General features: G+C 35.5%; 1 long non-coding RNA gene across 6 annotated transcripts; it reads left to right on the forward strand.

Moving 5' to 3' along the window:
* The first annotated feature begins 924 nt into the window (after positions 1 to 924).
* Positions 925 to 11,281, forward strand: LOC127999070 (uncharacterized). 6 transcript variants are annotated; one of them, XR_008171920.1, is made up of 5 exons: positions 927 to 1,175; positions 6,093 to 9,101; positions 9,291 to 9,334; positions 9,622 to 9,762; positions 9,847 to 11,281. It is a non-coding gene; the product is annotated as an uncharacterized LOC127999070 (long non-coding RNA). The 6 variants fall into 6 exon arrangements; XR_008171914.1 differs by having other exon boundaries at positions 925 to 1,175; positions 6,093 to 9,334; XR_008171908.1 differs by having other exon boundaries at positions 925 to 1,175; positions 9,291 to 9,762.
* The last annotated feature ends 577 nt before the right edge of the window (positions 11,282 to 11,858 follow it).

Consider the following 11,858-nt stretch of genomic DNA (forward strand, 5'->3'; position numbering starts at 1 on the left):
TGTGCTGTTACCAGGCCTGCAATGAGCTCAGTTTGAATATATATTTTTTTTTTTATTACATTTTATTTCAATTTTAATATTAATCAATTTTAATCGCATACAATTGTCGTATGTTTACATATGTTTAAATATATAGGCAGGTATAAATAGCAACTAAACAGGACAAAAATATACTTGTAAAAATACTGAGTCAACAAAAAAGTCATCAACAAGCAATATATTAAAACTGTCAGTAAAGTAGATGATCTCTACCTTGCAATAAACACAACACTTTTAAATACACATTTGCGGAGACATTAAATGTGATAAACAGTTTGGAGCGCTTTGGTGTATTCTTAAGAATATCCGTTATTATTGTTGTATTGAAGAAAACAAATTTCATGTCAAGGCAGAGATATGTTCTTGGTTATAGATATATCCTGCTGTCTCTAATAATCTCACAATTTTAAACACATTGCGCGCCTCTCTAATGCGATGGTGGGTTTTTGTCACTTTGAGTAGTAGTGAGTTGAAAGGGAAGAGGAGGGGGCTTTTGTTCAGTTTGATCCCTAAACTATTTGGGGGATCGGGCTGGTGTGAAAGGGACGAGAAGGTCACTTGAAATCGTCTTTTATCCACTGCCATTTTCTCTATGGATCAGCAACTTTCAATGGACATCATCTAATCGCTCTTAATGGAAAGGGTAGTAAGGAGAGATGTCGAAAATATCTTAAACCACGCCACTTAATATTACTGCATGGGCTTTTAAAAAGACGTGCTCATTAATGTTGCACAAAATCCCTCAAACGCTCCCCCCTCCCCCAAGTTGTCTATTATATTAAAGGCCTAAACGCTCCCATCATGCTTTTGGCACATTTGGGTTTTTAAGAGTTGGAAGATTGTTCTTAATTTTGCCTGTAGGCGTCATAAGAAACATTATGTCTAGCCAATTTACATTTTGCGACATATGACCAACTTTAGCTCTGCAGATTATTTTCTTTATTTTTTTTCTTTTCTTTCTTTTTTTTTTTTAAGAAAAATAGTTGATCTGTTTATCTAATAATAGATTATTATAGAGTTTCTTAAACTTGACCTTACTTCAAATGCACAGAAATGGTCGAATCATCTAACTGCCAGTGTGGGGCTCTGTTGATTGCCTGATTAAGGTGGCCGTCACTGGGGATCAAGAAAAACAGGTAGAAAAATATTGTTATTTTTACAGCTTATAGATTTTTGAGAGCCCACAAAACTATTTGCGAATTAATAATGAAATAGCGGTGACTGTAATTGTCCACAATGGGGGGAATTTTCTTTCTAGTTAGCTTGGTAGGAGTTTAGTTAGAGTAACTGTCAATTTATGCTGGAGGTAATGGCTTTATTGCTCACAAACCATCATCTATTTAGAGCTTATGTGCTAATTGCCTTGGATGGTCTCAGAGACCAAGATCATAAATCCGTTAGCAGTTAAAACAAGCCAGAGCCATAATAATTAGACTACTTTAAGCTTTTGGAATTTTCTCAAAACTCATGAAAACCACAACAGTGACACTAAAGCACACATAACGTATGTTGTCAGCAAATCTTAAATGAGCAAGATCCATTTTCTGACAAGTCTGACATAGGCCTATAGGCGAAAGGCATTAATTTAACAACACAGACAAGACTTATTAACGTCTGAAAATAATTTATTAAAAATAAATATTTGTAACGACAGTAAAACTAGGTGTCGATGTGTCTCTGTGTTATTTAATTAGTTTGAGCAAACATATGGGGGGGGATAAATGATAAAGATATATCCACAAGGGCATAAGGAAGCGGAAGTAGTACGTCAGGTGCACGTAATTAGGAAGGCACGTTTTCTCTGATGCATCAATAAAAGCGTTCATAGTGAGAGCTTTTTTCGAAGGACCTTCTCTTTGTTTCCAGTTCATCAGAATCAAGAGGGCATTTAATAAACTATATATAATATTATTAAAAAGTCATTGTGTACATTGCTTCCCGAGAACAAAAAGGTGGTTGAATACATCACTAAATGCCAAAGCAGCTTACTCAATGGTGTCCGCATGTCACGTGATAGGCCCAAATTTACATGCAGGCTTAGGCTACTTTAGAGTTTAGACCTACTTAACTTAGACATTACTTCTGATGACTATAAATGTCAGAAGATAACATGTGCTACTAAAATATTTTTATAAGCAAATAAATAAATTAATCTTAAGATCATTTTCATTAACATCTGTGAAGTTAGCATAATCGCAATGGCAGCATGGGGGGGGGGGGGGGGGATGTAAAGCAATACAAGCAAGTCATAGAGATAGAAAAAAAATAAAAACTGACGGAGCTCTTTAACGGCGCACATTCTCTGAGACAAGGAGAGATGCAACTACTTGAACATTTGCTGATAACAGTATATAACGGTCCTAAATTATTTCCTTAACATTTCTCTTGTGGCCGTTGGCTATAGTGAAAAACTTGACAATAAAGGTATTTCGTGTTAAACAGTTGGTTTTTGAAAATCGGTGAATGTAAAAAAGCCGCTCTTCATTTTAATTGATGACTGCAGTGTTAATAATTTTAATTATAGGCTTATAATTCATTATATAAATTATTAAACCTGTAAAAATAAATAAAAACATAAATAAAAAAAATAAAAAAATTAAATGAAGAGTAAGCTAATAGCGTAAATATTATCATCAGTGCGTCACGCTAATACATGCAATTCTTTAATGTAATTTAATAATAAAAATAACCTTAATAGGTTAATAATAATATGCCTAATAATAAAAAATAATGGGTTGCACTTTATTTTACAGTACGTGTAGCCTACTTACATGTACTTATAGTTATGCTTCAAAAAATTCCAATGGACCCTCTGATGTCACATGGACTACTTTGATGATGTTTTTCTTACCTTTCTGGACATGGACAGTATACCGTACACACAGTTTAATGGAGGGACTGAGAGCTCTTGGACTAAATCTAAAATATCTTAAACTGTGTTCCAAAGATAAAAGGAGGTCTTACATATTTGGAACAGCATAAGGGTGAGTTATTAATGACATAATTTTTGGATGAACTAACCCTTTAAGATATATATTATCATAAAAAAAACTAATAATATTTCATAAATACATCAATCCACACATATTAGTTAAACTTTGTTATTACAAGGTATTCACCACTAGGCCTTTTTGTTTTAGGAAACAAGGGGTTAATTTAATTTCTGCAGGAATTCAGTACTTCCCTATATAAAAAAAAAGTATCCAAAGTATCCCACATTCCATATCATTCATAATCCTACAGAGATTGCACAGAAACTAAATATTCACACTACTTTTATCTGTTTAAACCTGTTGCCATTGCATTATGTTAAGGTTATATGTATGTCCGAGCAATAGCAAAGCCATATAAGCAGCAAATATGCACAGTTTAAAGCTGCAGTCTGTAACTTTTGACGCTCTAGCGGTTAATAAACAGAACTGCTTGCGTCTTGCGGAAGAACATTGTAGCCAGAGCTACTTCTCTGTTTATGTCTATGAAGAATCACAAAGGTACTGGGTTACTCCGCCGCGGTGCCCCCGAAGCAATCTAAAATAGTCCGGATATAAACACTTATTATAGGTGCACCCTAGTGATTCATGACAGGCTAAAAACACAGTTTGGAAAATGGATTCATGGTGTACTCGCTTATTATATACATTTTGTAAATTTTGAACACAAAAAAAGTTACGAACTGCAGCTCTGATTGGTTGTTTCGTACTGGGAGCGGCGAATTTCTGCAAATGGCAATAGAACCACTGGGAGGAGCCAGAGGAGCTTGATTTTTTCACAGATTATCTGTCTCATATTCTACTGTGAGGACATAATGACAGGTTTCACAAATATGTAAAAAAAAATAAAAAAAAAATACATTTTTACAAAAGTTACCTACTGCAGCTTTAACACGAGCGGATGAATTCTTAGGAAAGCAGAGTGAAGATAAGCCACTGTATTTGAGGGAAAGAGCTTTTGTTGTGTGTGGTTGAGAGTCACATAGCATGTTCATATTGGTCTGTTTAAACTGACCTGCAGCAGGAATTTAATTGGAATTTTGTTTGTTTTAGGCACATCCACACTGGAAGACAAGAGATTAATTGCTTTAAAAAGGGTCTTAATGTACAGATAAAGAGACCTAATGTCTGACTTTTCCCAACATAAATATCAATATAACTTTATGTTGATAATTTATAAAACAGTTTTATGTACAGAAAAAAATGGTATTAATATTACTTTAATCATGATATATAAACCAAACACACAGTCAGAAACACATACAAATATCAGGTATTTGTTGAGGTGTCAGAGGTGAAGTCATAGAAGTGACATGTGAATGTGTGAGAAGAGACCATAAGGAACAAATAACTCACTCATGTCTACTAAGAACTCATACCATGTATTGTTTTTATAAACAGAGATTAACGCACTCCCTAAAGTAAACTTTAAATGACAAAAATCTAATCTCCCTCCTCTCCAAACATACAGCTTCAAGTATCAACATTTTACAGTATCAGAGAAAATAGCGTACCCTCTGCTTTGCCTTGTAAGTCAAAATGGTGAAGAAAAAAAAAAAAGGTTTAAGCAACAGTTTTACGGTAATTGAATTTGGGTTGTGAGTTTTCACTTTGCTGGGTACTTAGTCACATTAGGGCTATTTATATTTATAGTCACATTTACAATAGGCCTACTAGCAGATTGGGTAACACTTTACAATAAGGTTCATTAGTTAACATTAGTTAGCTACTTTAGTTAACACAGAGTAAGCATGAACAATACCTCTACAACATTTACCGTATCTTAGTTAATGTTAATTTAAATGTTTACAAATGCATTTAAAATCAAAAGTTGTGCTTGTTGTTAATTAACATGAACTTACAATGACCAACCATTTTTTACATTAACTACCATTAACAAATATGAATAAATACTGTAATAAATGTATTGTTCATTGTTTGTTCATGTTAGTTAATACATAGCATTAACTAATGGAGCTGTATTGTAAAGTGTTACTACAGTTACTGACTCATAGTACTGTGTGCCATTATCTTGTGCATCATTTCACTACTATTTTAATTAATAAACATGATAACTGCTTTTACAGTTTTACATCATGTCGATATACACATTTGTATATTTTGAGGAGCAGAGAACATCCATGTACTTCAATGTTATGTCAAGAGTTATGACTGAAATTGTCTTCTACACCATGATACATCATGTGACCGGTTTGGTTCAGCTGTGTTCAAATTCAAAATGTGAACAATATCAACAATAGCTTGATATACTCACATCATCTACATAATGTAATGAAGCATCAGAAGTAACTTGCATGTTTCCCTTCAGTCATCAGACTCTAGATCTGCTGAAGATGTATTATGTTTGATTTAATAATCATAATGAATGAACTACAGAACTAATTGTTTAGGGTGTGGTGTAGTGTATCTATGTAAAACTATGTATCTATGTAAACAATGCATATCATACTTGTATCTGTTTAGTCTCACTCCCAGTATCCCCCAGTCATGTGTTCAACATTATGACAGACCTTCTGCTATGGATTTAAACAATAAAACCTGAATCAGGATTCTGGACAAAAGCAGCACTTACTGTATTATTTGGCTGCATGGCATTTTTCTTGTTACTAAGCAAAAAGTTTCCTTATTATTTCTATCATCTTGTTTTTGACAAATAAACTAGAGACTAAATATGATGTTTTGAACACTGTTAATATCATGTCTACTTCCTTGTCAAAGGCAATAAAATATGGAAGATAAGGCAGTTTGGCCACCAAATAATAATGTGTCCCTGTATTTTCCATAGTCTCTCTTTTGTCACTCCTTTTTCCCTCTTCATCAGAATATTTATTTATCAAATATTTCTTTGTCAGGGAGTTTAGTGATTGATAGCCTAGTTGTATTATCACTGAGGAATTCACTCCTTGTCTGTGTGTCTTCATTTCCTTGCAATCACTTCATGAAGGCAATATACACATAACCTCAGATGCTCTTTGAACTTTCCGCTTAATAAGACAGTTGCACACTCTCAATAAGCATAATCTTTTTCTCTTTCTTTTTCAGATTCTCAAAGACAGGCAGCTACAGAGATGTCCGCAGGCTTTAGGTGGAAAGACGCATGCAAGTGGTTTGATTATTCTTATTGATAAGCACACCTACACCTGTAGAATGTAAAAACCTCACTCTCTTGTACTGTACACGAGTGTCCCTATCAGTTCTATCTGTCTGCAAAGGAAAATAATGCAGCCATCATTCTTAAACATTCCTCTTCACCTCATAAAACATCAGCTTTTGATAAATATAGGCAGGTTACCAGAGCTCTTATTTAAAATTCAGAGCAACGGCATGTTTTCAAAAGTGAAAGAGGACCGAATACAGACAGCTGTGGCACTCTCTCCACCCCATGGTTAGGACAGCAGTTAGTGGGGGACTTCCTGCATGGAAAGCTGTGTATGTTTTCCTTCAGCGAATTGAACATCCTGCAGATCTTAAATTCCAGTCGGCAGTAAACTCCCTGACCTCTGAGCACAAAATTAGCCACATCATATAAGCAAAAGACAAGAGGGAAAGGAAGGATTGCAAAACAGAGCAGAAAGATATAGTATAAAGAAAGATCACAGAGAGAGACTGACGAATAATGTAAACTTACACATTTTACATTTTTCTTAATTATTCATTGTATGAAAAGGAAACTAATATAGATCATTAATTATAATTTGGTTATATAATCTATGTAACCAAAACAGTTTTTTTCCAAACAGTATAATTTTTAAAGGGTTACTCCGCCCCGAATTAAATGTTTTGTCATTAATCACTTACCCCCGTGTCGTTCCAAACCTGTAAAAGCTTTGTTCGTCTTCAGAACACAATTTAAGATACTTTGGATGAAAACCGGGAGGCTTGTGACTGTCCTATTAACTGCCAAGTAAATTACACTGTCAAGGTCCAGAAAAGCATGAAAACCATCGTCAGAATAGTCCATCTGCCATAAGTGGTTCAACCATAACATTTCTGTATGCGAATTTCTGTATGCGAATAAAACAAAAATAATGACTTTGTTCAACAAATCGTCTCCTCTGTCTCTCTGTATCAGCATAGTGCCATTTTGGGGAATATCCACTGAATACAGGCAGCGTACACTCCTCTGTGTCAGCTGAGACACAAGAATATGTTTTCTGTGTGTATTTGCACTTCGATTGGAAAGAAAACAGTTCATCCGTGCAGCGCGGCTGACACAGAAGAGCGTATGCTGCCTGCGTTCAGCTCATATTCTCCAAAATGGTGCTAAGGTGATGCAAAGAGACACAAAGGAGATGAATTGTTGAATAAAGTCATTATTTTTGTTTTCTTTAGTTTCTAGTTAACATTATGGTTGAACCACTGATGGCAGATGGATTATTCTGATGATGTCTTTCATACTTTTCTGGACCTTGACAGTGTAATTTACTTGGCAGTTAATGGGACAGTCATAAAATATCTTAAATTGTGTTCCGAAGATGAACTAAGCTTTTACGGGTTTGGAACGACATGGGGGCAAGTGATTAATGACTAAATTTTCATTTTGGGGTGGAGAAACTCTTTAAGCTAGTCATAGTTTTATTTTTTGTAAAATATGAAAACCATTTCTAGCTATTTATTCCTTTCCTGACCATATGCTATTTTGGAGTTAGGCTAATTCAGTCAAATTACAAAATATTTTTTGCTTGAATAAAACCAGTACATTTATTGTACAACATGGAACCCATTTGTTAGGTTATGTGTTGACATTTTTATAAATTTATTTATTTACTTCAGTATAACTAATCACAGGAAAATATGGGACAGTGAACAAAACAACCCATATAAATCGATTTAGTCATCATATTGCAATGCTCGTAAACATCATTTTGTGAGATGTCATACATGTGAGATCCATTTGTTTATTAAGATGCATGAATGCAATAAAAGGCATAATATTTTACTGTATTATAACATTTTATTTCCAATAACACAGTCATGTAAACAGCCATGAAAGTGTCATGGACAGGTTTATCACTTACAACATATGCAGTTAACCCTATCTGCCTATCAGTAAACCCTATCAATAAACCATATATGTGTTTATTGAGCTATTATCCATTGACTGATGAAATAAACTACTCACCAGTCAACATATGTTCCTGATTTTCTGAATTTATTTGATTTTAAACCATGTGTTTTCTGTTTTGAAATGATTATAGTGGTTTGCGACAGAACATTCTCTCCGGATCACAAACATTAGAGCTTTGGTGAAACATAAGATTTTACAATAGTATGTTTTCAGCTTCACGAGCAGTGGTGAATTAACATGGAATCACATATACACATCACAGTATATTCATTGGTTATATATTTAATGTTTTTGACCCTATTTCCTATTGTTCTGAAATATCCCCACATTCCTAGTATCCCCACATTCCTAGTATCTATCAAAAAAAAAAAAAAAATAATAATAATAAAAAAAAAAATATTAGGGTAAGTGGCATCTCCTCATTACTTGGAAGGGCTGGAGTTATGTTCACAACTCTGTGAGGTTTTTCTGCATAGCAGCACAGTACGTGTACTAACATGTAGTTATAGTGCACTTACAGTGTATTTATCTAAGAAAGTCCTGGTAACACAAGGTAACTACAGGGGGTAGGTTTAGGTTTAGGGGTAGGTTCAGGGTTAGTACCTAGTTATTACATAGTTATTGGAATTGCTATAATAAGTACATAGTATGTACATGAGGAACAGGACTGTAAAATAAAGTGCTACAATGTAATGTATAATGCATTCCTCTATGTGTTTTTTTTTTACTGTATGGAATGTAACATGTTTATGATCTGACCAGTGTTGAAGTTTGACTTATCTGAATGCCTCTAAATAAATTATTTTGGAGTATGTGCGTATGCATATTTGTTCCCCTACTGTTTCTCATTTCCTATGTTTCCCTTTATCTGAAATCATATGCTTTATCTGGAATATTATTGTGTACAGCTCTCAAAGGACGGAGTTGATTCCCAGAGCAGATCACATGACCCTATCATGTGCAATGAAGATGTTCTTTTTATGGTTGGTTACTCCACTATTCCACATTTGCACACAACATGATTTATTTATTTATATTTTTTGAGTTGCTTTAAAGATTTGGGGCTGGAAGTTGAGGTTATATATACCATTAATCTTTCTATGTTGTTATAATTATGCGTCCCCCTGTCATTTCCCTTATTTTTGTTGGTGCTGACACTTGCCCTGCTTCAGTAAACTGGAAGAGAGGCATTACACTGCCTAATCACTGGAACAATGTGAGTAAATGTGTGGCCTTCTGAACAATGTGATACCACATGATGTGGTGGGTGGAAAAGAAATCTCAAAGCCTATGCACACTCTCCCTCTGTTGTATTCTTTCTCAACATTTTAGTTCTCCTTCATGTACAATGTCTGTCAGTGACATCTTTACTAGCTTTTAGGTGGTGTCAGCTATAATCAAGAAACAGTAAACACCACAGACAGTCAACTATGGCGTGACCTTAAAACACGTCCCATGCAATGACCATTATAAATGCTGCGTCTTTCATCTCTTTCCCGTTAGACTTCGGGCTGCAGGATTGCAGCTGTGTGGCGGGTGCCACCAGACTGTTCATGTCTTGCCTTGTGTGGATGTGCGTGCCTGTGTGTATGCGAGCAAGCAATCCCTTGGGGCTCTCTCCCTCAGCCCTGGCTCCCTGATTCGGTGTGTAAAAGCACCCCTGAATGATGGATTACTGTGTCAGTGTGGCCTGCGAAGGATTAATTTGTTTCATTGATTTCTCTTTAGGCAGAATGCCAGCGTTTGCTGCTTCCCACCTCCTTCCCGGAGACTCCTGGCCATAATAGACGGTAATGGCCTAAGACAAATCAACCCGTTTCTTGTAAAAATAGCAGCAAATAACCCCTGACTTTGCCTCACGAGTGTAAACCAGGGAGAAGCTCGACTCTGACAGCCACATTCACAGTGGGCATTAACCCCAGGAGAAAGCTTACGCTCCACTTGAACAAAGCCATACCTCTTGAATACTTACATCCCCCACTCACAGCTCAGAATGGATTGGTAATGACCGACTGTCTTGCTGTGCAGGTTATGTGATGCCTCGGCCAATCACAGGAGTGAGTGCCCTCCTCGATGTTTACAACATCATCTTACCAAGCAACAGTTTCTGTGCAGTAGTTGAATATATGGATAATATATTTAAACACCGCAGTTGAGTACCCTAACAAATATTACCTATAAATGTTGTTGTGATGTTGCAGGCCTGGGCAGAGGATAAGAGACTGTGTGGAGCAAAAACAAAACAAAGTGTAAAGTTAGAGCTGATGGGGATACTCAGTCAAGTGGTGGTTCCAAATCTTTAGTTTAGAAATGTTCTGACTGCAATATTTAACAGTAAGGAATTACATCTTGAATGGTCAATTCAGGTAAGGGTCACTCGAGCATGACTGGCTTAATTCATCTCATAAACAAGTTACACATATTATATCACCCCATTTAGGTTTGAATATTTTCAAATGCATTACTTTGTTTGCTATTACATACTAGAAATGTATAACTTTTTGCCTTTTTTAACTAGACACAGTCAAATGCAAGGTGTATGCAAGGTACCAAACACAATTTGATTGTGTCTAGTTTGAAAAGATATATATATATTTTTGCTATGAATACATTAATCCAATTCATTTGCATGTTTGCCACAAGACATACTAATTCAGGTTCGCGTTCTTAGTCTCTTCTCAGAATTATTAACTGTCCCTCCACTGAAAGCACACATTTATAATTATTACTACAACACAAATACAAATATTTAATACAAATAAATCCTAATGCCCTTATGCTCTGTCCAGAAAAGCCCTTCAACACTGATGCTGTGGGTGGAATTAAATAATCTCACCTATGTTGCTGATAATAACTGCGAACACACTACACTTTATATTTATATGCACATACACTTATTTATCTAACACACATACTTAGTATACACTTAAATTTTGCACATAATACACATGTACATACAAAACTGCATTTTGTAATATACCTGCCTACAATTGTCAATTTGTATATTGTCATTCACTATCTACTTATTTGTATTTTTTTATTCTTTTATTATGTGTTTTATGTTCTGTCGCTGTCATTCTGTTGTACTGTGGAGCTTCTGTCACAAAAACAAATTCCTCGTATGTGTAAACATACCTGGCAATAAAGCTCATTCTGATTCTGATTCTGATTCTGATGATACTAGCTCATTGCTAGCCTCTTCCCAGGCTCATTGCTGTCAAGAGCTGTTTCCTCTCAGAAAAACAACAGTTCTCAGGGGTCCTTACATCCTTAAGTGGCTCCAGAAAAGGTTAGTTGTCAGGTAATTGTCCAGCTGTGGTTGGGTTCAGCTTAATCACAGTGCTTCAGTTTAAGCCTGTCTGTGTTATGAAGAGGCTAACGGTGTTAAAGGGGAGGGTGGCTAGCTGAGGGTTTTTTTTTGTTCTTTTTCTCTTTTTCGCCTGGTATGCTGAGATAGCCAGAGCAAAGTACTGTAAGTTGGTGTCAAGCTACAAAGCATAATGTGGACAATGTGTGGGACAACTGTTGACACACGCAACAAAATTTCATACGGAAGATAAACAAAAAGAACAAATGGAACGGAAACACAGCAACACCTTTGAGCCGTCTAGAACCAAACTAGCAAGTCAAGGCACAATCCATTTGATATGGTTTGTTATGTATATCTGTAAAGCGCAGTTACTTGGGGGATTGTGAAGCCTTTGATGTTGCCACTGAGTCACTGTTAAAGGGGTCTTGTT

The sequence above is a fragment of the Carassius gibelio genome, chromosome A5 (assembly GCF_023724105.1).
Source record: "Carassius gibelio isolate Cgi1373 ecotype wild population from Czech Republic chromosome A5, carGib1.2-hapl.c, whole genome shotgun sequence".
NCBI lineage: Eukaryota > Metazoa > Chordata > Actinopteri > Cypriniformes > Cyprinidae > Carassius > Carassius gibelio.